Below are 27500 nucleotides of genomic sequence, written 5' to 3' on the forward strand. Positions count from 1 at the left end.
TTAATGAGCCATTCGCAGTTTCACCGTAAAGAATAGTCAGTACTTAGACATGCATGGCTTAATCTTTAAAACAAGCATATACTACTGGCAGGATCAACCAGGTAGCCGAGCTCTGAGGGGTAGACTCTTGGAGTCAGGCTCCGTGAGCTAATGGGAACGCTCGTTGCTGCTGCTGCTACCGCAGCGCTTCTCCGCCGCCGGAGAAGACCTCGCAGACAACATTGGATGGAGCTTAGGGCAGGGGGGCAAGAAAGATGCTCTCGGTCCCTTCCAAGGACCCGAAAAAGCCTTCCCTTCCCCTCCCTCTCGCAGTCGCTGGCTTTCCCCACTCAGTTCAGCCAAGAAGTGGCGCTCGACTCTCACCTCCATCAGCACCTCCGAAGCTCGGACAGCTCCTGTAGGCTGCGCATAGAAGGAAAGCATTGGACGCTCAACTTCAGCACCTCGAGTGTCGGACGGCTCCACCACCACCTCTCCACACTGTTAAGCGAGAGAGACGATAGGAGCCGTCGCGACGTACCCATGCAGCGCCGCCCGCCAACGCACAGAGGAGCGGAGGGGATCGGGCGCCAGGTCCGGGGGAAGGCTGGGAGGGAAGCTACGGCGCTGCTACCCAGCTTTCAACCCTGCGGGACCGGTGCTCCGCTCCTATCGCTCCGGCGAACAGGGTCCGCTACGCTTTCAACACCAGCGCCCGGCAGAGGGCTTGGAGAAGGCTCGCGCGGATCCTCGGTTCGGATCGCCTGGCTTCGCGGGAGCGGCCTTCGGCTAGGGCCGACGACGGCCGGACCGAGCAGATTTGGACCGGGGTGCGGGGCGAGTACCTGCCTCTCTCACGAAGGGAGTGTCACCGGTAAGAAGCCTCTTCCCACGTCTGCTTGCCGACTTACGCTCGCCCCGACGAGAGGCCCAACCGAAAGAGTGGAAAGGGGCAGAGATTTCCAGGGTCGCCCCACCAGGGATGCAATACCCCAGTGCAGACAGTCGGCCCTGCCCCGAACCTACTCGGTGGTTTGAAGGTTAACCTCTTGGGGAAAAGCAGCGATTCGCCTCGCGGTGCGTGCCTCCGCGGATCTAAACCCCCTCGATCGATGTGGGGCCAGAGGACCCCTTTTCCCCGTACGAAACTGTCAGCTCACCATGGGCTCGACGTCCGTGGGTCGGGGAGTTGAGCGCTTACGCGCGGCGGGACCTTATAACCTGCAGCGGCTGAGGAGCGAAGATTTCCAGGGTGGGCCCCCGGGGATGCCATACCCCGAGCAGCCTGTCGGCCCCGCTCCTAGCACGCTGGCAAGCAATGGAGTCTTCCCCGCGGCAGCCACCGCCCTCGCCCTAGCCTCGCCGTCGGTCGATGAAGAACGTCGTTCGCCCTCCTCTGGCTCGGGATTTGGAAACGGCCTGGCCTTCGCCTACTCCGTCGGGCAACTGCCTTCCGCCAGCCCCTTCCCTCGAATCCCCTTCTTCCATTTTAGACCCGATCAGGGGATTGGTCAGCCCAGCCCTGGGGTAAGAAGAGGGGTTGGGGTCGGTTCGGCTTCGGGTGCCCCGCTCGGCCAAAGGTTCCCCTCGCTTTGGAAGCACGCGAGGTCGCGGAGGGTGTCGGGGTTATTTTTTCGGCTCCCTGGCTTCGCGGGAGCGGCCTTCGGCTAGGGCCGAGGCCGTCCGGCCCGCGCAGATTTGGACCGGGGTCCGGGGCGAGTACCTGCCTCTCTCACGAAGGGAGTGTCACCGGTAAGAAGCCTCTTCCCACGTCTGCTTGCCGACTTACGCTCGCCCCGACGAGAGGCCCAACCGAAAGAGTGGAAAGGGGCAGAGATTTCCAGGGTCGCCCCACCAGGGATGCAATACCCCAGTGCAGACTGTCGGCCCTGCCCCGAACCTACTCGGTGGTTTGAAGGTTAACCTCTTGGGGAAAAGCAGCGATTCGCCTCGCGGTGCGTGCCTCCGCGGATCTAAACCCCCTCGATCGATGTGGGGCCAGAGGACCCCTTTTCCCCGTACGAAACGGCCGGCTCACCATGGGCTCGACATCCGTGGGTCGGAGAGTTGAGCGCTTACGCGCGGCGGGACCTTATAACCTGCAGCGGCTGAGGAGCGAAGATTTCCAGGGTGGGCCCCCGGGGATGCCATACCCCGAGCAGCCAGTCGGCCCCGCTCCTAGCGCGCTGACGAGCAATGGAGTCTTCCCCGCGGCAGCCACCGCCCTCGCCTCGCCGTCGGTCGATGAAGAGCCGAGTTCGCCCTCCTCTGCTCGGGACTCGGAAACGGCCTGGCCTTCGCCTACTCCGTCGGGCAACTGCCTTCCGCCAGCCCCTTCCCTCGAATCCCCTTCTTCCATTTTAGACCCGATCAGGGGATTGGTCAGCCCAGCCCTGGGGTAGGAAGAGGGGTTGGGGTCGGTTCGGCTTCCGGTGCCCCCGCTCGGCCAAAGGTCCCCTCGCTTTGGAAGCAGAGGGTGCCGGGGTTATTTTCGGCTTGACGCCTAGTCCGGTCCCTGCCGGTTCCCGTGGAGGCCCGCGGTCAAAACCAGCTCCCCGGCTGTCGGAGCCGGAGCCCCGCAGCCCGAGCGGACGCACCGAGTCCCTCATGTAAGGGATAGCCGCCCCTACGGAACGGCCCGGACTGGGACCAGGCACCCCCAGGCGCCGAAGGGGTGGGTCGGCCGTGTTGCCGAAGCTTAGCCGGCGCTGATGACCGCAGCCCCTAACGATGCCCACAGGCGGGGGAGCCAAGGAGAGCACTAGGAAGACGTGGCGGGGTCGGACGGCTCAATTTCCAGGGTGGGACCCCGGGGGTTCAGTACCCCGGGCATCCGGTCGGTTTCGCCGGCGCGACCCCAAGCCTTCCACGGCCCCCTTCGTGGGTGCAGGGATACCGTGCAGGGTGCAGGCTTAGACGCCAATTCCCCAGAAGTTTTAGGGATAGGGTTTGTCCGGGCGCCACCGCAGCGACAACCTCGCAAGAAGCTCTCTTCCACAAAAGCACGGGCAACGTTCGTGTGCGAGTGTTGGTCTCCCATGGTCTACCGACTCCCCCGGGCGGCCCAAGCGTTACGCCCACGGCCGGGCCCTCGAGCAGGCGCACCCCTGGTGCCTCTCGTAAGGGAAGGCTACGGTCCTCAACCCCTCGTATGGCGGGGAGGGCGCATTTGAAACGCTAAAGGACGAGCCCTGTTCGGGACCTGGCGGGGATCCGCGGATTGGCGAGAGGGATGGGTCTGCCGTTGGTCAGAGGGGACGCACCCCTGGGACGCAGTTTGGCATTAGCGACCGATGGCCCATCTACGACCATGTACTCCGGGAGCGCCAAGGAGGACGCGGGTGGGCTTTGGGGGCAGACTCAATTTCCAGGGTCTGGGCGCCGGGGGTGCAATACCCTTAAGCGCTCATGTCGGTTTCGTCTGCCGCCCGCCTCTGGCCCGGCTCCTAGTGACGGGTGCTGTGAACGTGCGATCGTGCTTGCGGTTGAAGAGTTCAAAGGCTACCGCTGGGGATAACACGCCCGGGGAATTTAGAAACCCCCCCCTCCGCTACAATCTCTGCTTCTGCCGGACTCGGAGGGGAGCCGCCCCGGGGGCGACCGCTCCCTCTCCTCTTCCGCGGCGTGCCGCGCGCTTCGCCGTCAGCAGCGGAGCGAACCTTTTTCTCGGTCCGCAGCTCTTCAGGCGTAGGCGGGCAGCGCTAACAGGGTACACTGGGGACCACTCGACCGCAACCGCTCCTCCGACCGACGAGCATACCTACCGCGGATACGCCACGGTGGGTCTAAGCCTCGTCGCCGCCGCGAGGAGCAGGCGGGAGCCGTCCCTTTTCGTGCTGCGGAAATAAACCGTGGACACAGAGGTGTGTCTGCGCTCTCCGACCGGGCGGGGGGCGATTGGACTTGCCCGAGGGACACTAGGCGAGGCGCTGCCGCGGGAGCCGGAGCTCCGCGCTGGACGCTGCCGCCGCCGCCGCCGCCCCCCACCCACGGTACGGTGGAGTACGCCCGTTCCATACGCTTCGTAGCAAACCTCAGCCGAAGCAGAGAGTCCTACCGCTGTGGCAGGAGCGGGGCCGTGCGAGGACCACACTGGCACCGCGCTACACAACCTTAGGCAGAGGACCACAGCCGCTCACGGGGAGCGGGGGATTGATGCGCGACCAAGACTGAGGCTAAGGAACGCTTTACCATAAACCGGCCGGGGCCAATACCCCTGACCGAGCAAAGTGCCCTGCCCCGCCGGATCGCGCTGTGTCAGATCGATCAAAAGAGCGGAGAGCCGAGACTCTACCGCTGGGAGTTTGTGGAGAACGGCCTGGCTTGCGTCCCGTCCTCCCGCCCTCGACCTCACATGGCTAGCCTCACCCGCCGGGAGCCACCCCATTGGGGACCGTAGGGCGGAGAAGGGGTCTCCGCGTCCGGAATTTACTTGTGGAGAACGGCCTGGCTTACGTCCCGTCCTCCCGCCCTCGACCTCACATGGCTAGCCTCACCCGCCGGGCGCCACCCCATTGGGGACCGTAGGGCGGAGAAGGGGTCTCCGCGTCCGGAATTTACTTGTGGAGAACGGCCTGGCTTACGTCCCGTCCTCCCGCCCTCGACCTCACACGGCTAGCCTCACCCGCCGGGCGCCACCCCATTGGGGACCGTAGGGCGGAGAAGGGGTCTCCGCGTCCGGAATTTACTTGTGGAGAACGGCCTGGCTTACGTCCCGTCCTCCCGCCCTCGACCTCACATGGCTAGCCTCACCCGCCGGGCGCCACCCCATTGGGGACCGTAGGGCGGAGAAGGGGTCTCCGCGTACGGAATTTCTTGTGGAGAACGGCCTGGCTTACGTCCCGTCCTCCCATGGCTAGCCTCACCCGCCGGGCGCCACCCCATTGGGGACCGTAGGGCGGAGAAGGGGTCTCCGCGTCCGGAATTTCTTGTGGAGAACGGCCTGGCTTACGTCCCGTCCTCCCGCCCTCGACCTCACATGGCTAGCCTACCCCGCCGGGCGCCGCTCCATTGGGGATACGGTACGGCAAAGCGCGACGCCGCACGATGCCAACACTTTGTGCAAAAACCTGGCAGAGTCGACCAAAACCTCGCTTCTTTGACCGGTATTTTTGATGCTTTTCTCTGCCGCCGAAGGTGCACTGAGGGTCGGATCGCCCAAAATTTTTACCGGTCGTTTTGGTCTGCGGTTCTTCCGAGAGGTGCCCGCCTGACAGTTCTTTTTCAGCAGCCTCCGAAAGGCCATCCAGCGGGCAAGCCAGGGGTTGGCAGCCGCCGGCGGTGAGCCTTCCCCGGCCGGGGCAGACGGCTCCGACCGCAAAATTTTTTCGACTTTCGCCGAGGCCAAAACCCCATGCACTTTTAAAGCCTGCCCGCAGCGCCGTCTCCTGTCAGACGTCCCTTGCCGCCTGCGGTGGTCCTCGCCCGGCAGAGAGAAGCCGGAGTCGCCCCCTCTCCGGTTCTTTTTCACCATTCCGGAGCTCTGAAATCTGCCGGACACCGAGTGACCGAGGACGCTTCCAGGAGGGCGGCAGCGAGAGGCAGAGTGCCACCGGTCGGGTCGCCGGTTCTCCCACACTTTGAAAATTTTTCGCTTGTTCTGGTGGGATGGAGAGAGAGCGTGGCTTATGCGCCCTCTGCCCCGCGGTCCGCCCTGGCTGGCCTTACGCCGGTGGTTCGCCAGGCCACCGGCACCTTGTACGGCGGGGACGGCGTGGCTTATGCGCCCGTCAACCCACCTACTCGCCCCGGCTAGCCTTTTACCCGGAGGGCGCCACGCTCCGGGTACCAGTGAGCGGCACGAACCCAGTCATACCATGCCGCTCACCTCGCGCCCTCTCCGGCCTCCGCCGCGGAGACCTCCCGCTAGGACCTGCGGGGGGCGATTTCTGCCAAAATCTACAAAGTCCCCGATGGTTAAGGACGTAGACTGTTGAGCGGGACCTACACACTCTTGTAGCCGATGGGGCTCGCCATTTCCCGCAGAAAATGGACCACCTCCCGCAGAGGAACATGAAATGCCCCTTCCCGCGGGACCCGAAGGACCGCTCTGTCCGAGCAGGCCTCCAGGACCACGGCACGCAAAAGCGACTCAGTCCCGCTGGCATTACGGATCTGACTTTGTGCAAAAACCAGGCAGAGTCGACCAAAACCTCCCTTCTTTGACCGGTGTTTTTGTTGCTTTTCTCTGCCGCCGAAGGTGCACTGAGGATCGGATCGCCCAAAATTTTTACCGGTCGTTTTGGTCTGCGGTTCTTCCGAGAGGTGCCCGCCTGACAGTTCTTTTTCAGCAGCCTCCGAAAGGGCATCCAGCGGGCAAGCCAGGGGTTGGCAGCCGCCGGCGGTGAGCCTTCCCCGGCCGGGGCAGACAGCTCCGACCGCAAAATTTTTTCGACTTTCGCCGAGGCCAAAACCCCATGCACTTTTAAAGCCTGCCCGCAGCGCCGTCTCCTGGCAGACGTCCCTTGCCGCCTGCGGTGGTCCTCGCCCGGCAGAGAGAAGCCGGATTCGCCCTCTCACCGGTTCTTTTTCACCATTCCGGAGCTCTGAAATCTGCCGGACACCGAGTGACCGAGGACGCTTCCAGGAGGGCGGCAGCGAGAGGCAGAGTGCCACCGGTCGGGAAGCCGGTTCTCCCACACTTTGAAATTTTTTCGCTTGTTCTGGTGGGATGGAGAGAGAGCGTGGCTTATGCGCCCTCTGCCCCGCGGTACGCCCTTGGCTAGCCTTACGCCGGTGGTTCGCCAGGCCACCGGCACCTTGTACAGCGGGGACGGCGTGGCTTATGCGCCCTCTGCCCCGCGGTACGCCCTTGGCTAGCCTTACGCCGGTGGTTCGCCAGGCCACCGGCACCTTGTACGGCGGGGACGGCGTTGCTTATGCGCCCGTCAATCCACCTACTCGCCCCGGCTAGCCTTTTACCCGGAGGGCGCCACGCTCCGGGTAGCAGTGAGCGGCACGAGCCCAGTCATACCATGCCGCTCACCTCGCACCTTTTCCGGCCTCCGCCGCGGAGACCTCCCGCTCTGTTCTGCGGAGAGCGATTTTGGGCAAAATCTACAAAGTCCCCGATGGTTAAGGACGTAGACTGTTGAGCGGGACCTACACACTCTTGTAGCCGAAGGGGCTCGCCATTTCCCGCAGAAAATGGATCACCTCCCGCAGAGGAACATGAAATGCCCCTTCCCGCGGGACCCGAAGGACCACTCTGTCCGAGCAGGCTTCCAGGACCACGGCACGCAAGAGCGACTCAGTCCCGCTGGCATTACGGATCTGACTTAGTGCAAAAACCTGGCAGAGTCGACCAAAACTCCCCTTCTCTGACCGGTATTTTTGTTGCTTTTCTCTGCCGCCGAAGGTGCACTACGGGTCGGATCGCCCAAAATTTTTACCGGTCGTTTTGGTCTGCGGTTCTTCCGAGAGGTGCCCGCCTGACAGTTCTTTTTCAGCAGCCTCCGAAAGGCCATCCAGCGGGCAAGCCAGGGGTTGGCAGCCGCCGGAGGTGAGCCTTCCCCGGCCGGGGCAGACAGTTCCGACCGCATAATTTTTTCGACTTTCTCCGAGGCCAAAACCCCATGCACTTTTAAAGCCTGCCCGCAGCGCCGTCTCCTGTCAGACGTCCCCGCCGCCTGCGGTGGTCCTCGCCCGGCAGAGAGAAGCCGGAGTCGCCCTCTCTCCGGTTCTTTTTCACCATTCCGGAGCTCTTAAATCTGCCGTACTCCGAGTGACCGAGGACGCTTCCAGGACGGCGGCAGCGAGAGGCAGAGTGCAACCGGTCGGGAAGCCGGTTCTCCCACACTTTGAAAATTTTTCGCTTGTGCTGGTGGGATGGAGAGAGAGCGTGGCTTATGCGCCCTCTGCCCCGCGGTACGCCCTTGGCTAGCCTTACGCCGGTGGTTCGCCAGGCCACCGGCACCTTGTACGGCGGGGACGGCGTTGCTTATGCGCCCGTCATCCCACCTACTCGCCCCGGCTAGCCTTTTACCCGGAGGGCGCCACGCTCCGGGTAGCAGTGAGCGGCACGAGCCCAGTCATACCATGCCGCTCACCTCGCACCTTTTCCGGCCTCCGCCGCGGAGACCTCCCGCTAGGACATGCGGGGGGCGATCTTGACCAAAATCTACAAAGTCCCCGATGGTTAAGGACGTAGACTGTTGAGCGGGACCTACACACTCTTGTAGCCGAAGGGGCTCGCCATTTCCCGCAGAAAATGGATCACCTCCCGCAGAGGAACATGAAATGCCCCTTCCCGCGGGACCCGAAAGGACCGCCCTGTCCGAGCAGGCCTCCAGGACCACGGCACGCAAAAGCGACTCAGTCCCGCTGGCATTACGGATCTGACTTAGTGCAAAAACCTGGCAGAGTCGACCAAAACTCCCCTTCTCTGACCGGTATTTTTGTTGCTTTTCTCTGCCGCCGAAGGTGCACTACGGGTCGGATCGCCCAAAATTTTTACCGGTCGTTTTGGTCTGCGGTTCTTCCGAGAGGTGCCCGCCTGACAGTTCTTTTTCAGAAGCCTCCGAAAGGCCATCCAGCGGGCAAGCCAGGGGTTGGCAGCCGCCGGCGGTGAGCCTTCCCCGGCCGGGGCAGACAGCTCCGACCGCATAATTTTTTCGACTTTTGCCGAGGCCAAAACCCCATGCACTTTTAAAGCCTGCCCGCAGCGCCGTCTCCTGTCAGACGTCCCCGCCGCCTGCGGTGGTCCTCGCCCGGCAGAGAGAAGCCGGAGTCGCCCTCTCTCCGGTTCTTTTTCACCATTCCGGAGCTCTTAAATCTGCCGTACTCCGAGTGACCGAGGACGCTTCCAGGAGGGCGGCAGCGAGAGGCAGAGTGCCACCGGTCGGGAAGCCGGTTCTCCCACACTTTGAAAATATTTCGCTTGTGCTGGTGGGATGGAGAGAGAGCGTGGCTTATGCGCCCTCTGCCCCGCGGTACGCCCTGGCTAGCCTTACGCCGGTGGTTCGCCAGGCCACCGGCACCTTGTACGGCGGGGACGGCGTTGCTTATGCGCCCGTCATCCCACCTACTCGCCCCGGCTAGCCTTTTACCCGGAGGGCGCCACGCTCCGGGTAGCAGTGAGCGGCACGAGCCCAGTCATACCATGCCGCTCACCTCGCACCTTTTCCGGCCTCCGCCGCGGAGACCTCACGCTCTGTTCTGCGGAGAGCGATTTTGGGCAAAATCTACAAAGTCCCCGATGGTTAAGGACGTAGACTGTTGAGCGGGACCTACACACTCTTGTAGCCGAAGGGGCTCGCCATTTCCCGCAGAAAATGGATCACCTCCCGCAGAGGAACATGAAATGCCCCTTCCCGCGGGACCCGAAGGACCGCTCTGTCCGAGCAGGCCTCCAGGACCACGGCACGCAAAAGCGACTCAGTCCCGCTGGCATTACGGATCTGACTTAGTGCAAAAACCTGGCAGAGTCGACCAAAACTCCCCTTCTCTGACCGGTATTTTTGTTGCTTTTCTCTGCCGCCGAAGGTGCACTACGGGTCGGATCGCCCAAAATTTTTACCGGTCGTTTTGGTCTGCGGTTCTTCCGAGAGGTGCCCGCCTGACAGTTCTTTTTCAGCAGCCTCCGAAAGGGCATCCAGCGGGCAAGCCAGGGGTTGGCAGCCGCCGGCGGTGAGCCTTCCCCGGCCGGGGCAGACAGCTCCGACCGCATAATTTTTTCGACTTTCGCCGAGGCCAAAAGCCCAGGCACTTAGAAAGCCTGCCCGCAGCGCCGCCTCCTGTCAGAGGTCCCCGCCGCCTGCGGTGGTCCTCGCCCGGCAGAGAGAAGCCGGAGTCGCCCTCTCTCCGGTTCTTTTTCACCATTCCGGAGCTCTTAAATCTGCCGTACTCCGAGTGACCGAGGACGCTTCCAGGAGGGCGGCAGAGAGAGGCAGAGTGCCACCGGTCGGGAAGCCGGTTCTCCCACACTTTGAAAATTTTTCGCTTGTGCTGGTGGGATGGAGAGAGAGCGTGGCTTATGCGCCCTCTGCCCCGCGGTACGCCCTGGCTAGCCTTACGCCGGTGGTTCGCCAGGCCACCGGCACCTTGTACGGCGGGGACGGCGTTGCTTATGCGCCCGTCAACCCACCTACTCGCCCCGGCTAGCTTTTTACCCGGAGGGCGCCACGCTCCGGGTAGCAGTGAGCGGCACGAGCCCAGTCATACCATGCCGCTCACCTCGCACCTTTTCCGGCCTCCGCCGCGGAGACCTCACGCTCTGTTCTGCGGAGAGCGATTTTGGGCAAAATCTACAAAGTCCCCGATGGTTAAGGACGTAGACTGTTGAGCGGGACCTACACACTCTTGTAGCCGAAGGGGCTCGCCATTTCCCGCAGAAAATGGATCACCTCCCGCAGAGGAACATGAAATGCCCCTTCCCGCGGGACCCGAAGGACCGCTCTGTCCGAGCAGGCCTCCAGGACCACGGCACGCAAAAGCGACTCAGTCCCGCTGGCATTACGGATCTGACTTAGTGCAAAAACCTGGCAGAGTCGACCAAAACTCCCCTTCTCTGACCGGTATTTTTGCTGCTTTTCTCTGCCGCCGAAGGTGCACTACGTGTCGGATCGCCCAAAATTTTTACCGGTCGTTTTGGTCTGCGGTTCTTCCGAGAGGTGCCCGCCTGACAGTTCTTTTTCAGCAGCCTCCGAAAGGGCATCCAGCGGGCAAGCCAGGGGTTGGCAGCCGCCGGCGGTGAGCCTTCCCCGGCCGGGGCAGACAGCTCCGACCGCATAATTTTTTCGAACTTCTCCGAGGTCAAAATCCCAGGCACTCCGACGGAAGGTCCGCCGCGCGTCTCCCGTCTGACGTCCCCGCCGCTCGCGGTGGTCCTCGCCCGGCAGGGAGCTGCCGGATTCGCCCTCTTACCGGTTCTTTTTCACCTTTCCGGAGCTCTGATATCTGCCGCACACACAGTGACCGAGGACGCTTCCAGGAGGGCGGCAGCGAGAGGCAGAGTGCCACCGGGCGGGTCCTCGGTTCTCCCACACTTAGAAAATTTTTGCGCTTGTGCTGGTGCGAGGACGTAGGTCTTTCGACCGGGGCAAGCCTGGAGGGCGGTAGCCGGGATTGGCGCCCTATTCCCGGCTAGCTCTCGGAGGCTTCACCCGGTTGGAGGTTGGAGCTCCGACTTCCATGGGCATGTTCCTCACCGGGACCTACGACCAAGTGTGGCCGAGGGACAGTGACACATTCCCGGGTAGCCTGAGTGGCTGCTCCCGCTGAGCTACTTCCATGGGCACTATTCCTCCCCGGGACTTGCCGCCAAGTCTTGGCCGGGGGACAGTGACACATTCCCGGGTAGCCTGAGTGGCTTCTCCCGCTGAGCTCTTACTTCCATGGGCATGTTCCTCACCGGGACCAACTACCAAGTGTGGCCGGGTTTCGAGCTCCAAACTCGGCTTGCACTTGGTCGCTTGGGGGGTCCCCTCCGCTCCGGGAAGGGCGCCCTCCAGCGGGCAGACGAGGGTACTTCTAGTCTGCCCGAGCTCCATGGGGCCCCTCTCGCCCCTAGGCTCCCCGCCCAGGGTTCCAGGGTCCCGGATAAAGCCACCCTGCCGAGTTCGGTATAGGGTACCGGGCCTGGCTGGAATCACGCCGGGATCGGTGAGACCTCCTCGGCCGCGGCTCAGCCTCCAAACTCCCTTTCGCGGTTCTCTTCCCTTCAACTTCCATGGGCATGTTCCACACCGGGACCTCCGACCAAGTGTGGCCGGGGAACAGTCACCCATGCCCGGGTAGCCTCAGCGGCTGCTCCCGCTGAGGTCAACTTGGAGGTTGGAGCTCCGACTTCCATGGGCACTATTCCTCCCCGGGACCTGCCGCCAAGTCTGGCCGGGGGACAGTGACACATTCCCGGGTAGCCCTGAGCGGCTGCTCCCGCTGAACTCTTACTTCCATGGGCATGTTCCTCATCAGGAACCAACGACCAAGTGTGGCCCAGGGACAGTGACACATTCCCGGTTAGCCTGAGTGGCTGCTCCCGCTGAGCTACTTCCATGAGCACTATTCCTCCCCGGGACCTGCCGCCAAGTCCGGCCGGGGGACAGTGACACATTCCCGGGTAGCCTGAGCGGCTGCTCCCGCTGAGCTACTTCCATGGGCACTATTCCTCCCCGGGACTTGCCGCCAAGTCTTGGCCGGGGGACAGTGACACATTGCCGGGTAGCCTGAGTGGCTGCTCCCGCTGAGCTCTTACTTCCATGGGCATGTTCCTCACCGGGACATACTACCAAGTGTGGCCGGGTTTCGAGCTCCAAACTCGGCTTGCACTTGGTCGCTTGGGGGTCCCCTCCGCTCCGGGAAGGGCGCCCTCCAGCGGGCAGACGAGGGTACTTCTAGTCTGCCCGAGCTCCATGGGGCCCCTCTCGCCCCTAGGCTCCCCGCCCAGGGTTCCAGGGTCCCGGATACAGCCACCCTGCCGAGTTCGGTATAGGGTACCGGGCCTGGCTGGAATCACGCCGGGATCGGTGAGACCTCCTCGGCCGCGGCTCAGCCTCCAAACTCCCTTTCGCGGTTCTCTTCCCTTCAACTTCCATGGGCATGTTCCACACCGGGACCTCCGACCAAGTGTGGCCGGGGAACAGTCACCCATGCCCGGGTAGCCTCAGCGGCTGCTCCCGCTGAGGTCAACTTGGAGGTTGGAGCTCCGACTTCCATGGGCACTATTCCTCCCCGGGACCTGCCGCCAAGTCTGGCCGGGGGACAGTGACACATTCCCGGGTAGCCCTGAGCGGCTGCTCCCGCTGAACTCTTACTTCCATGGGCATGTTCCTCATCAGGAACCAACGACCAAGTGTGGCCCAGGGACAGTGACACATTCCCGGTTAGCCTGAGTGGCTGCTCCCGCTGAGCTACTTCCATGAGCACTATTCCTCCCCGGGACCTGCCGCCAAGTCTGGCCGGGGGACAGTGACACATTCCCGGGTAGCCTGAGCGGCTGCTCCCGCTGAGCTACTTCCATGGGCACTATTCCTCCCCGGGACTTGCCGCCAAGTCTTGGCCGGGGGACAGTGACACATTGCCGGGTAGCCTGAGTGGCTGCTCCCGCTGAGCTCTTACTTCCATGGGCATGTTCCTCACCGGGACATACTACCAAGTGTGGCCGGGTTTCGAGCTCCAAACTCGGCTTGCACTTGGTCGCTTGGGGGTCCCCTCCGCTCCGGGAAGGGCGCCCTCCAGCGGGCAGACGAGGGTACTTCTAGTCTGCCCGAGCTCCATGGGGCCCCTCTCGCCCCTAGGCTCCCCGCCCAGGGTTCCAGGGTCCCGGATACAGCCACCCTGCCGAGTTCGGTATAGGGTACCGGGCCTGGCTGGAATCACGCCGGGATCGGTGAGACCTCCTCGGCCGCGGCTCAGCCTCCAAACTCCCTTTCGCGGTTCTCTTCCCTTCAACTTCCATGGGCATGTTCCACACCGGGACCTCCGACCAAGTGTGGCCGGGGAACAGTCACCCATGCCCGGGTAGCCTCAGCGGCTGCTCCCGCTGAGGTCAACTTGGAGGTTGGAGCTCCGACTTCCATGGGCACTATTCCTCCCCGGGACCTGCCGCCAAGTCTGGCCGGGGGACAGTGACACATTCCCGGGTAGCTTGAGCGGCTTCTCCCGCTGAACTCTTACTTCCATGGGCATGTTCCTCATCAGGAACCAACGACCAAGTGTGGCCCAGGGACAGTGACACATTCCCGGGTAGCCTCAGCAGCTGCTCCCGCTGAGCTACTTCCATGAGCACTATTCCTCCCCGGGACCTGCCGCCAAGTCTGGCCGGGGGACAGTGACACATTCCCGGGTAGCCTGAGCGGCTGCTCCCGCTGGGCTACTTCCATGGGCACTATTCCTCCCCGGGACCTGCCGCCAAGTCTGGCCGGGGGACAGTGACACATTCCCGGGTAGCCTGAGTGGCTGCTCCCGCTGAGCTCTTACTTCCATGGGCATGTTCCTCACCGGGACATACTACCAAGTGTGGCCGGGTTTCGAGCTCCAAACTCGGCTTGCACTTGGTCGCTTGGGGGGTCCCCTCCGCTCCGGGAAGGGCGCCCTCCAGCGGGCAGACGAGGGTACTTCTAGTCTGCCCGAGCTCCATGGGGCCCCTCTCGCCCCTAGGCTCCCCGCCCAGGGTTCCAGGGTCCCGGATACAGCCACCCTGTCGAGTTCGGTATAGGGTACCGGGCCTGGCTGGAATCACGCCGGGATCGGTGAGACCTCCTCGGCCGCGGCTCAGCCTCCAAACTCCCTTTCGCGGTTCTCTTCCCTTCAACTTCCATGGGCATGTTCCACACCGGGACCTCCGACCAAGTGTGGCCGGGGAACAGTCACCCAGGCCCGGGTAGCCTCAGCGGCTGCTCCCGCTGAGGTCAACTTGGAGGTTGGAGCTCCGACTTCCATGGGCACTATTCCTCCCCGGGACCTGCCGCCAAGTCTGGCCGGGGGACAGTGACACATTCCCGGGTAGCCTGAGCGGCTGCTCCCGCTGAACTCTTTAGTTCCATGGGCATGTTCCTCATCAGGAATCAACGACCAAGTGTGGCCGAGGGACAGTGACACATTCCCGGGTAGCCTCAGCAGCTGCTCCCGCTGAGCTACTTCCATGAGCACTATTCCTCCCCGGGACCTGCCGCCAAGTCTGGCCGGGGGACAGTGACACATTCCCGGGTAGCCTGAGTGGCTGCTCCCGCTGAGCTACTTCCATGGGAACTATTCCTCCCCGGGACTTGCCGCCAAGTCTTGGCCGGGGGACAGTGACACATTCCCGGGTAGCCTGAGTGGCTGCTCCCGCTGAGCTACTTCCATGGGAACTATTCCTCCCCGGGACTTGCCGCCAAGTCTTGGCCGGGGGACAGTGACACATTCCCGTGTAGCCTGAGTGGCTGCTCCCGCTGAGCTCTTACTTCCATGGGCATGTTCCTCACCGGGACATACTACCAAGTGTGGCCGGGTTTCGAGCTCCAAACTCGGCTTGCACTTGGTCGCTTGGGGGGTCCCCTCCGCTCCGGGAAGGGCGCCCTCCAGCGGGCAGACGAGGGTACTTCTAGTCTGCCCGAGCTCCATGGGGCCCCTCTCGCCCCTAGGCTCCCGGCCCAGGGTTCCAGGGTCGCGGATCCAGCCACCATGCGGAGTTCGGTTTGGGTACCGGGCCTGGCAGAAATCACGCCGGGATCGGTGAGCCCTCCTCGGCCGCGGCTTCGCGCAAAAACTCCCTTTCGCGGTTCTCTTCACTTCAACTTCCATGGACACGTTCCACACTTGGACCTACGACCAAGTGTGCCCGGGGAACAGTAACCCATGCCCGGGCAGCCTCAGCAAGTGCTCCGGCTGAGGTCAGTTTGGAGGTTTGAGCTCCGACTTCCATGGCCATGTTCCTCACCGGGACCTACGACCAAGCGTGGCCGGGTTTCGAGCTCCAAACTCGGCTTGCACTTGGTGGCCAAGGGGGTCCCCTCCGCTCCGGGAAGGGCGCCCTCCAGCGGGCAGACGAGGTTACTTCTAGTCTGCCCGAGCTCCATGGGGCATTATTCCTCCCCGGGACTTGCCGCCAAGTCTGGCCGGGGGACAGTGACACTTGGCCGGGTAGGCGAAGTGGCTTCTCCCGCTGACTTGCCCCTTTGGAAGTAGGAGCTCCTACTTCCATGGGCATTATTCCTCCCCGGGACTTGCCGCCAAGTCTGGCCGGGGGACAGTGACACTTGGCCGGGTAGGCGAAGTGGCTTCTCCCGCTGACTTGCCCCTTTGGAAGTAGGAGCTCCTACTTCCATGGGCATTATTCCTCCCCGGGACTTGCCGCCAAGTCTGGCCGGGGGACAGTGACACTTGGCCGGGTAGGCGAAGTGGCTTCTCCCGCTGACTTGCCCCTTTGGAAGTAGGAGCTCTTACTTCCATGGGCATTATACCTCTCGAAGACTTAGAGCCAAGTGAGCTCCTACTTCCATGGGCATTATTCCTCCCCGGGACTTGCCGCCAAGTCTGGCCGGGGGACAGTGACACTTGGCCGGGTAGGCGAAGTGGCTTCTCCCGCTGACTTGCCCCTTTGGAAGTAGGAGCTCTTACTTCCATGGGCATTATACCTCTCGAAGACGTAGAGCCAAGTGAGCTCCTACTTCCATGGGCATTATTCCTCCCCGGGACTTGCCGCCAAGTCTGGCCGGGGGACAGTGACACTTGGCCGGGTAGGCCAAGTGGCTTCTCCCGCTGACTTGCCCCTTTGGAAGTAGGAGCTCCTACTTCCATGGGCATTATTCCTCCCCGGGACTTGCCGCCAAGTCTGGCCGGGGGACAGTGACACTTGGCCGGGTAGGCGAAGTGGCTTCTCCCGCTGACTTGCCCCTTTGGAAGTAGGAGCTCCTACTTCCATGGGCATTATTCCTCCCCGGGACTTGCCGCCAAGTCTGGCCGGGGGACAGTGACACTTGGCCGGGTAGGCGAAGTGGCTTCTCCCGCTGACTTGCCCCTTTGGAAGTAGGAGCTCTTACTTCCATGGGCATTATACCTCTCGAAGACTTAGAGCCAAGTGAGCTCCTACTTCCATGGGCATTATTCCTCCCCGGGACTTGCCGCCAAGTCTGGCCGGGGGACAGTGACACTTGGCCGGGTAGGCGAAGTGGCTTCTCCCGCTGACTTGCCCCTTTGGAAGTAGGAGCTCCTACTTCCATGGGCATTATTCCTCCCCGGGACTTGCCGCCAAGTCTGGCCGGGGGACAGTGACACTTGGCCGGGTAGGCGAAGTGGCTTCTCCCGCTGACTTGCCCCTTTGGAAGTAGGAGCTCCTACTTCCATGGGCATTATTCCTCCCCGGGACTTGCCGCCAAGTCTGGCCGGGGGACAGTGACACTTGGCCGGGTAGGCGAAGTGGCTTCTCCCGCTGACTTGCCCCTTTGGAAGTAGGAGCTCCTACTTCCATGGGCATTATTCCTCCCCGGGACTTGCCGCCAAGTCTGGCCGGGGGACAGTGACACTTGGCCGGGTAGGCGAAGTGGCTTCTCCCGCTTACTTGCCCCTTTGGAAGTAGGAGCTCCTACTTCCATGGGCATTATTCCTCCCCGGGACTTGCCGCCAAGTCTGGCCGGGGGACAGTGACACTTGGCCGGGTAGGCGAAGTGGCTTCTCCCGCTGACTTGCCCCTTTGGAAGTAGGAGCTCTTACTTCCATGGGCATTATACCTCTCGAAGACTTAGAGCCAAGTGAGCTCCTACTTCCATGGGCATTATTCCTCCCCGGGACTTGCCGCCAAGTCTGGCCGGGGGACAGTGACAATTGGCCGGGTAGGCGAAGTGGCTTCTCCCGCTGACTTGCCCCTTTGGAAGTAGGAGCTCCTACTTCCATGGGCATTATTCCTCCCCGGGACTTGCCGCCAAGTCTGGCCGGGGGACAGTGACATGTGGCCGGATAGGCCAAGTGGCTTCTCCCGCTGACTTGCCCCTTTGGAAGTAGGAGCTCCTACTTCCATGGGCATTATTCCTCCCCGGGACCTACAGCCAAGAGTGGCCGGGGGACAGTGACACTTGGCCGGGTAGGCGAAGTGGCTTCTCCCGCTGACTTGCCCCTTTGGAAGTAGGAGCTCCTACTTCCATGGGCATTATTCCTCCCCGGGACTTGCCGCCAAGTCTGGCCGGGGGACAGCGACATGTGGCCGGATAGGCCAAGTGGCTTCTCCCGCTGACTTGCCCCTTTGGAAGTAGGAGCTCCTACTTCCATGGGCATTATTCCTCCCCGGGACCTACAGCCAAGAGTGGCCGGGGGACAGTGACACTTGGCCGGGTAGGCCAAGTGGCTTCTCCCGCTGACTTGCCCCTTTGGAAGTAGGAGCTCCTACTTCCATGGGCATTATTCCTCCCCGGGACTTGCCGCCAAGTCTGGCCGGGGGACAGTGACACTTGGCCGGGTAGGCGAAGTGGCTTCTCCCGCTGACTTGCCCCTTTGGAAGTAGGAGCTCCTACTTCCATGGGCATTATTCCTCCCCGGGACTTGCCGCCAAGTCTGGCCGGGGGACAGTGACACTTGGCCGGGTAGGCGAAGTGGCTTCTCCCGCTGACTTGCCCCTTTGGAAGTAGGAGCTCCTACTTCCATGGGCATTATTCCTCCCCGGGACTTGCCGCCAAGTCTGGCCGGGGGACAGTGACACTTGGCCGGGTAGGCGAAGTGGCTTCTCCCGCTTACTTGCCCCTTTGGAAGTAGGAGCTCCTACTTCCATGGGCATTATTCCTCCCCGGGACTTGCCGCCAAGTCTGGCCGGGGGACAGTGACACTTGGCCGGGTAGGCGAAGTGGCTTCTCCCGCTGACTTGCCCCTTTGGAAGTAGGAGCTCTTACTTCCATGGGCATTATACCTCTCGAAGACTTAGAGCCAAGTGAGCTCCTACTTCCATGGGCATTATTCCTCCCCGGGACTTGCCGCCAAGTCTGGCCGGGGGACAGTGACAATTGGCCGGGTAGGCGAAGTGGCTTCTCCCGCTGACTTGCCCCTTTGGAAGTAGGAGCTCCTACTTCCATGGGCATTATTCCTCCCCGGGACTTGCCGCCAAGTCTGGCCGGGGGACAGTGACATGTGGCCGGATAGGCCAAGTGGCTTCTCCCGCTGACTTGCCCCTTTGGAAGTAGGAGCTCCTACTTCCATGGGCATTATTCCTCCCCGGGACCTACAGCCAAGAGTGGCCGGGGGACAGTGACACTTGGCCGGGTAGGCGAAGTGGCTTCTCCCGCTGACTTGCCCCTTTGGAAGTAGGAGCTCCTACTTCCATGGGCATTATTCCTCCCCGGGACTTGCCGCCAAGTCTGGCCGGGGGACAGCGACATGTGGCCGGATAGGCCAAGTGGCTTCTCCCGCTGACTTGCCCCTTTGGAAGTAGGAGCTCCTACTTCCATGGGCATTATTCCTCCCCGGGACCTACAGCCAAGAGTGGCCGGGGGACAGTGACACTTGGCCGGGTAGGCCAAGTGGCTTCTCCCGCTGACTTGCCCCTTTGGAAGTAGGAGCTCCTACTTCCATGGGCATTATTCCTCCCCGGGACTTGCCGCCAAGTCTGGCCGGGGGACAGTGACACTTGGCCGGGTAGGCGAAGTGGCTTCTCCCGCTGACTTGCCCCTTTGGAAGTAGGAGCTCCTACTTCCATGGGCATTATTCCTCCCCGGGACCTACTGCCAAGTGTGGCCGGGGGACAGTGACATGTGGCCGGATAGGCCAAGTGGCTTCTCCCGCTGACTTGCCCCTTTGGAAGTAGGAGCTCCTACTTCCATGGGCATTATTCCTCCCCGGGACTTGCCGCCAAGTCTGGCCGGGGGACAGTGACACTTGGCCGGGTAGGCGAAGTGGCTTCTCCCGCTGACTTGCCCCTTTGGAAGTTGGAGCTCTTACTTCCATGGGCATTATACCTCTCGAAGACTTAGAGCCAAGTGAGCTCCTACTTCCATGGGCATTATTCCTCCCCGGGACTTGCCGCCAAGTCTGGCCGGGGGACAGTGACACTTGGCCGGGTAGGCGAAGTGGCTTCTCCCGCTGACTTGCCCCTTTGGAAGTAGGAGCTCCTACTTCCATGGGCATTATTCCTCCCCGGGACCTACTGCCAAGTGTGGCCGGGGGACAGTGACATGTGGCCGTATAGGCCAAGTGGCTTCTCCCGCTGACTTGCCCCTTTGGAAGTAGGAGCTCCTACTTCCATGGGCATTATTCCTCCCCGGGACTTGCCGCCAAGTCTGGCCGGGGGACAGTGACACTCGGCCGGGTAGGCGAAGTGGCTTCTCCCGCTGACTTGCCCCTTTGGAAGTAGGAGCTCCTACTTCCATGGGCATTATTCCTCCCCGGGACCTACTGCCAAGTGTGGCCGGGGAACAGTGACTCTTGGCCGGATAGGCCAAGTGGCTTCTCCCGCTGACTGGCCCTTTTGGAAGTAGGAGCTCCTACTTCCATGGGCATTATTCCTCCCCGGGACCTACAGCCAAGTGTGGCCGGGGAACAGTGACTCTTTGCCGGATAGGCCAAGTGGCTTCTCCCGCTGACTTGCCCCTTTGGAAGTAGGAGCTCCTACTTCCATGGGCATTATTCCTCCCCGGGACCTACAGCCAAGTGTGGCCGGGGAACAGTGACTCTTGGCCGGATAGGCCAAGTGGCTTCTCCCGCTGACTTGCCCCTTTGGAAGTAGGAGCTCTTACTTCCATGGGCAGTATACCTCTCGGGGACTTAGAGCCAAGTGTCTTCACCCTTTGGAGGTAGTAGCTCCTACTTCCATGTGCATTATTCCTCCCCGGGACATACTGCCAAGTGTGGCCGGGGAACAGTGACTCTTGGCCGGATAGGCCAAGTGGCTTCTCCCGCTGACTTGCCCCTATGGAAGTAGGAGCTCTTACTTCCATGGGCATTATTCCTCCCCGGGACCTACTGCCAAGTGTGGCCGGGGAACAGTGACTCTTGGCCGGATAGGCCAAGTGGCTTCTCCCGCTGACTTGCCCCTTTGGAAGTAGGAGCTCCCACTTCCATGGGCATTATTCCTCCCCGGGACCTACTGCCAAGTGTGGCCGGGGAACAGTGACTCTTGGCCGGATAGGCCAAGTGGCTTCTCCCGCTGACTTGCCCCTTTGGAGGTAGTAGCTCCTACTTCCATGGGCATTATTCCTCCCCGGGACCTACTGCCAAGTGTGGCCGGGGAACAGTGACTCTTGGCCGGATAGGCCAAGTGGCTTCTCCCGCTGACTTGCCCCTTTGGAAGTAGGAGCTCCTACTTCCATGGGCATTATTCCTCCCCGGGACCTACTGCCAAGTGTGGCCGGGGGACAGTGACATGTGGCCGGATAGGCCAAGTGGCTTCTCCCGCTGACTTGCCCCTTTGGAAGTAGGAGCTCCTACTTCCATGGGCATTATTCCTCCCCGGGACCTACAGCCAAGAGTGGCCGGGGGACAGTGACACTTGGCCGGGTAGGCGAGGTGGCTTCTCCCGCTGACTTGACCCTTTGGAAGTAGGAGCTCCTACTTCCATGGGCATTATTCCTCCCCGGGACTTGCCGCCAAGTCTGGCCGGGGGACAGTGACATGTGGCCGGATAGGCCAAGTGGCTTCTCCCGCTGACTTGCCCCTTTGGAAGTAGGAGCTCCTACTTCCATGGGCATTATTCCTCCCGGGGACTTGCCGCCAAGTCTGGCCGGGGGACAGTGACACTCGGCCGGGTAGGCGAAGTGGCTTCTCCCGCTGACTTGCCCCTTTGGAAGTAGGAGCTCCTACTTCCATGGGCATTATTCCTCCCCGGGACCTACTGCCAAGTGTGGCCGGGGGACAGTGACACTTGGCCGGGTAGGCGAAGTGGCTTCTCCCGCTGACTTGACCCTTTGGAAGTAGGAGCTCCTACTTCCATGGGCATTATTCCTCCCCGGGACCTCCTGCCAAGTGTGGCCGGGGAACAGTGACTCTTGGCCGGATAGGCCAAGTGGCTTCTCCCGCTGACTTGCCCCTTTGGAAGTAGGAGCTCCTACTTCCATGGGCATTATTCCTCCCCGGGACCTACAGCCAAGTGTGGCCGGGGAACAGTGACTCTTTGCCGGATAGGCCAAGTGGCTTCTCCCGCTGACTTGCCCCTTTGGAAGTAGGAGCTCCTACTTCCATGGGCATTATTCCTCCCCTCGACCTACAGCCAAGTGTGGCCGGGGAACAGTGACTCTTTGCCGGATAGGCCAAGTGGCTTCTCCCGCTGACTTGCCCCTTTGGAGGTAGTAGCTCCTACTTCCATGGGCATTATTCCTCCCCGGGACATACTGCCAAGTGTGGCCGGGGAACAGTGACTCTTTGCCGGATAGGCCAAGTGGCTTCTCCCGCTGACTTGCCCCTTTGGAGGTAGTAGCTCCTACTTCCATGGGCATTATTCCTCCCCGGGACCTACAGCCAAGAGTGGCCGGGGAACAGTGACTCTTGGCCGGATAGGCCAAGTGGCTTCTCCCGCTGACTTGCCCCTTTGGAAGTAGGAGCTCCTACTTCCATGGGCATTATTCCTCCCCGGGACCTACTGCCAAGTGTGGCCGGGGAACAGTGACTCTTGGCCGGATAGGCCAAGTGGCTTCTCCCGCTGACTTGCCCCTATGGAAGTAGGAGCTCTTACTTCCATGGGCAGTATACCACTCGGGGACTTAGAGCCAAGTGTCTTCACCCTTTGGAGGTAGTAGCTCCTACTTCCATGGGCATTATTCCTCCCCGGGACATACTGCAAATTGTGGCCGGGGAACAGTGACTCTTGGCCGGATAAGCCAAGTGGCTTCTCCCGCTGACTTGCCCCTTTGAAGGTAGTAGCTCCTACTTCCATGGGCATTATTCCTCCCCGGGACCTACAGCCAAGAGTGGCCGGGGAACAGTGACTCTTGGCCGGATAGGCCAAGTGGCTTCTCCCGCTGACTTGCCCCTTTGGAAGTAGGAGCTCTCACTTCCATGGGCAGTATACCTCTCGGGGACTTAGAGCCAAGTGTCTTCGCCCTTTGGAGGTAGGAGCTCTTACTTCCATGGGCATTATTCCTCTCCGGGACTTACAGCCAAGTGTGGCCGGGGAACAGTGACACTTGGCCGGGTAGGCCAAGTGGCTGCTCCCGCTGACTTGCCCCTTTTGAAGTAGGAGCTCCTACTTCCATGGGCATTATTCCACCCCGGGACCTACAGCCAAGTGTGGACGGGGGACAGTGACATGTGGCCGGATAGGCCAAGTGGCTTCTCCCGCTGACTTGCCCCTTTGGAAGTAGGAGCTCCTACTTCCATGGGCATTATTCCTCCCCGGGACCTACTGCCAAGTGTGGCCGGGGAACAGTGACTCTTGGCCGGGTAGGCCAAGTGGCTTCTCCCGCTGACTTGCCCCTTTGGAAGTAGGAGCTCCTACTTCCATGGGCATTATTCCTCTCCGGGACCTACTGCCAAGTGTGGCCGGGGAACAGTGACTCTTGGCCGGATAGGCCAAGTGGCTTCTCCCGCTGACTTGCCCCTTTGGAAGTAGGAGCTCTTACTCCCATGGGCAGTATACCTCTCGGGGACTTAGAGCCAAGTGTCTTCACCCTTTGGAGGTAGTAGCTCCTACTTCCATGGGCATTATTCCTCCCCGGGACCTACTGCCAAGTGTGGCCGGGGAACAGTGACTCTTGGCCGGATAGGCCAAGTGGCTCTTCTCCCGCTGACTTGCCCCTTTGGAAGTAGGAGCTCCTACTTCCATGGGCATTATTCCTCCCCGGGACCTACAGCCAAGTGTGGCCGGGGAACAGTGACTCTTGGCCGGATAGGCCAAGTGGCTTCTCCCGCTGACTTGCCCCTTTGGAAGTAGGAGCTCTTACTTCCATGGGCATTATACCTCTCGGGGACTTAGAGCCAAGTGTCTTCACCCTTTGGAGGTAGGAGCTCCTACTTCCATGGGCATTATTCCTCCCCGGGACCTACTGCCAAGTGTGGCCGGGGAACAGTGACTCTTGGCCGGATAGGCCAAGTGGCTTCTCCCGCTGACTTGCCCCTATTGAAGTAGGAGCTCTTACTTCCATGGGCATTATTCCTCCCCGGGACCTACTGCCAAGTGTGGCCGGGGAACAGTGACTCTTGGCCGGATAGGCCAAGTGGCTTCTCCCGCTGACTTGCCCCTTTGGAAGTAGGAGCTCTTACTTCCATGGGCATTATTCCTCCCCGGGACCTACTGCCAAGTGTGGCCGGGGAACAGTGACTCTTGGCCGGATAGGCCAAGTGGCTTCTCCCGCCGACTTGCCCCTTTGGAAGTAGGAGCTCCCACTTCCATGGGCATTATTCCTCCCCGGGACATACTGCCAAGTGTGGCCGGGGAACAGTGACTCTTGGCCGGATAGTCCAAGTGGCTTCTCCCGCTGACTTGCCCCTTTGGAAGTAGGAGCTCCTACTTCCATGGGCATTATTCCTCCCCGGGACCTACAGCCAAGAGTGGCCGGGGGACAGTGACATGTGGCCGGATAGGCCAAGTGGCTTCTCCCGCTGACTTGCCCCTTTGGAAGTAGGAGCTCCTACTTCCATGGGCATTATTCCTCCCCGGGACCTACTGCCAAGTGTGGCCGGGGAACAGTGACTCTTGGCCGGATAGGCCAAGTGGCTTCTCCCGCTGACTTGCCCCTATGGAAGTAGGAGCTCTTACTTCCATGGGCATTATTCCTCCCCGGGACCTACTGCCAAGTGTGGCCGGGGAACAGTGACTCTTGGCCGGATAGGCCAAGTGGCTTCTCCCGCTGACTTGCCCCTTTGGAAGTAGGAGCTCTCACTTCCATGGGCAGTATACCTCTCGGGGACTTAGAGCCAAGTGTCTTCACCCTTTGGAGGTAGGAGCTCTTACTTCCATGGGCATTATTCCTCTCCGGGACCTACAGCCAAGTGTGGCCGGGGAACAGTGACACTTGGCCGGATAGGCCAAGTGGCTGCTCCCGCTGACTTGCCCCTTTGGAAGTAGGAGCTCCTACTTCCATGGGCATTATTCCACCCCGGGACCTACAGCCAAGTGTGGCCGGGGGACAGTGACATGTGGCCGGATAGGCCAAGTGGCTTCTCCCGCTGACTTGCCCCTTTGGAAGTAGGAGCTCCTACTTCCATGGGCATTATTCCTCCCCGGGACCTACTGCCAAGTGTGGCCGGGGAACAGTGACTCTTGGCCGGGTAGGCCAAGTGGCTTCTCCCGCTGACTTGCCCCTTTGGAAGTAGGAGCTCCTACTTCCATGGGCATTATTCCTCCCCGGGACCTACTGCCAAGTGTGGCCGGGGAACAGTGACTCTTGGCCGGGTAGGCCAAGTGGCTTCTCCCGCTGACTTGCCCCTTTGGAAGTAGGAGCTCTTACTCCCATGGGCAGTATACCTCTCGGGGACTTAGAGCCAAGTGTCTTCACCCTTTGGAGGTAGTAGCTCCTACTTCCATGGGCATTATTCCTCCCCGGGACCTACTGCCAAGTGTAGCCGGGGAACAGTGACTCTTGGCCGGATAGAACTAGTGGCTTCTCCCGCTGACTTGCCCCTTTGGAAGTAGGAGCTCCTACTTCCATGGGCATTATTCCTCCCCGGGACCTACTGCCAAGAGTGGCCGGGGAACAGTGACTCTTGGCCGGATAGGCCAAGTGGCTTCTCCCGCTGACTTGCCCCTTTGGAAGTAGGAGCTCCTACTTCCATGGGCATTATTCCTCCCCGGGACCTACTGCCAAGTAAGGCCGGGGAACAGTGACTCTTGGCCGGATAGAACTAGTGGCTTCTTCCGCTGACTTGCCCCTTTGGAAGTAGGAGCTCCTACTTCCATGGGCATTATTCCTCCCCGGGACCTACAGCCAAGCTTGGCCGGGGGACAGTGACATGTGGCCGGATAGGCCAAGTGGCTTCTCCCGCTGACTTGCCCCTTTGGAGGTAGGAGCTCTTACTTCCATGGGCATTATTCCTCTCCGGGACCTACAGCCAAGTGTGGCCGGGGAACAGTGAAACTTGGCCGAATAGGCCAAGTGGCTGCTCCCGCTGACTTGCCCCTTTGGAAGTAGGAGCTCCTACTTCCATGGGCATTATTCCTCCCCGGGACCTATAGCCAAGTGTGGCCGGGGGACGGTGACATGTGGCCGGATAGGCCGAGCGGCTTCTCCCGCTGACGTCATCGCTTTGGAAGTAGGAGCTCCTACTTCCATGGGCTTGTTCCTCCCCGGGACTTGCCGCCAAGTCTGGCCGGGGGACAGTGACATGTGGCCGGATAGGCCAACTGGCTGCTCCCGCTGAGCCCCTACTTCCATGGGCTTGTTCGTCCCCCGGGACTTGCCGCCAAGTCTGGCCGGGGAACAGTGACATGCCGCCGGATACGGCCGAGCGGCTGCTCCCGCTGACGTCATCGCTTTGGAAGTAGGAGCTCCTACTTCCATGGGCTTGTTCCTCCCCGGGACTTGCCGCCAAGTCTGGCCGGGGGACAGTGACATGTGGCCGGATAGGCCAACTGGCTGCTCCCGCTGAGCCCCTACTTCCATGGGCTTGTTCGTCCCCGGGACTTGCCGCCAAGTCTGGCCGGGGAACAGTGACATGCCGCCGGATACGGCCGAGCGGCTGCTCCCGCTGACGTCATCACTTTGGAAGTCGGAGCTCCTACTTCCATGGGCTTGTTCCTCCCCGGGACTTGCCGCCAAGTCTGGCCGGGGGACAGTGACATGTGGCCGGATAGGCCAACTGGCTGCTCCCGCTGAGCCCCTACTTCCATGGGCTTGTTCGTCCCCGGGACTTGCCGCCAAGTCTGGCCGGGGAACAGTGACATGCCGCCGGATACGGCCGAGCGGCTGCTCCCGCTGACGTCATCACTTTGGAAGTCGGAGCTCCTACTTCCATGGGCTTGTTCCTCCCCGGGACTTGCCGCCAAGTCTGGCCGGGGGACAGTGACATGTGGCCGGATAGGCCAACTGGCTGCTCCCGCTGAGCCCCTACTTCCATGGGCTTGTTCGTCCCCGGGACTTGCCGCCAAGTCTGGCCGGGGAACAGTGACATGCCGCCGGATACGGCCGAGCGGCTGCTCCCGCTGACGTCATCACTTTGGAAGTCGGAGCTCCTACTTCCATGGGCTTGTTCCTCCCCGGGACTTGCCGCCAAGTCTGGCCGGGGGACAGTGACATGTGGCCGGATAGGCCAACTGGCTGCTCCCGCTGAGCCCCTACTTCCATGGGCTTGTTCGTCCCCGGGACTTGCCGCCAAGTCTGGCCGGGGAACAGTGACATGCCGCCGGATACGGCCGAGCGGCTGCTCCCGCTGACGTCATCACTTTGGAAGTCGGAGCTCCTACTTCCATGGGCTTGTTCCTCCCCGGGACTTGCCGCCAAGTCTGGCCGGGGGACAGTGACATGTGGCCGGATAGGCCAACTGGCTGCTCCCGCTGAGCCCCTACTTCCATGGGCTTGTTCGTCCCCGGGACTTGCCGCCAAGTCTGGCCGGGGAACAGTGACATGCCGCCGGATACGGCCGAGCGGCTGCTCCCGCTGACGTCATCACTTTGGAAGTCGGAGCTCCTACTTCCATGGGCTTGTTCCTCCCCGGGACTTGCCGCCAAGTCTGGCCGGGGGACAGTGACATGTGGCCGGATAGGCCAACTGGCTGCTCCCGCTGAGCCCCTACTTCCATGGGCTTGTTCGTCCCCGGGACTTGCCGCCAAGTCTGGCCGGGGAACAGTGACATGCCGCCGGATACGGCCGAGCGGCTGCTCCCGCTGACGTCATCACTTTGGAAGTCGGAGCTCCTACTTCCATGGGCTTGTTCCTCCCCGGGACTTGCCGCCAAGTCTGGCCGGGGGACAGTGACATGTGGCCGGATAGGCCAACTGGCTGCTCCCGCTGAGCCCCTACTTCCATGGGCTTGTTCGTCCCCGGGACTTGCCGCCAAGTCTGGCCGGGGAACAGTGACATGCCGCCGGATACGGCCGAGCGGCTGCTCCCGCTGACGTCATCACTTCGGAAGTCCATGCACGGGGCAAGGCTCGCACTCCAGGCGAGAACCAGCTCTGCGGGGCCGGCGGCGCGTGCTTGGCTGAACCCCCGTGACCAACGGGGGCTAGACGTCGGAGGCATGCCCGCAGAGGTGCA

At 61.8% G+C, this 27500-nt stretch overlaps 1 non-coding gene across 1 annotated transcript in view; it reads right to left on the reverse strand.

Moving 5' to 3' along the window:
- LOC140111183 (18S ribosomal RNA) overlaps positions 1-104 on the reverse strand; it is a 1884-nt gene extending 1780 nt beyond the window's left edge. Inside the window, exon 1 of the ribosomal RNA XR_011851902.1 lies at positions 1-104. This exon is cut by the window's left edge and continues 1780 nt beyond it. This is a non-coding gene — a ribosomal RNA (18S ribosomal RNA).
- Between the last annotated feature and the right edge of the window lie 27396 nt (positions 105-27500).

Source organism: Engystomops pustulosus, unplaced genomic scaffold, assembly GCF_040894005.1.
Source record: "Engystomops pustulosus unplaced genomic scaffold, aEngPut4.maternal MAT_SCAFFOLD_407, whole genome shotgun sequence".
Lineage (NCBI taxonomy): Eukaryota > Metazoa > Chordata > Amphibia > Anura > Leptodactylidae > Engystomops > Engystomops pustulosus.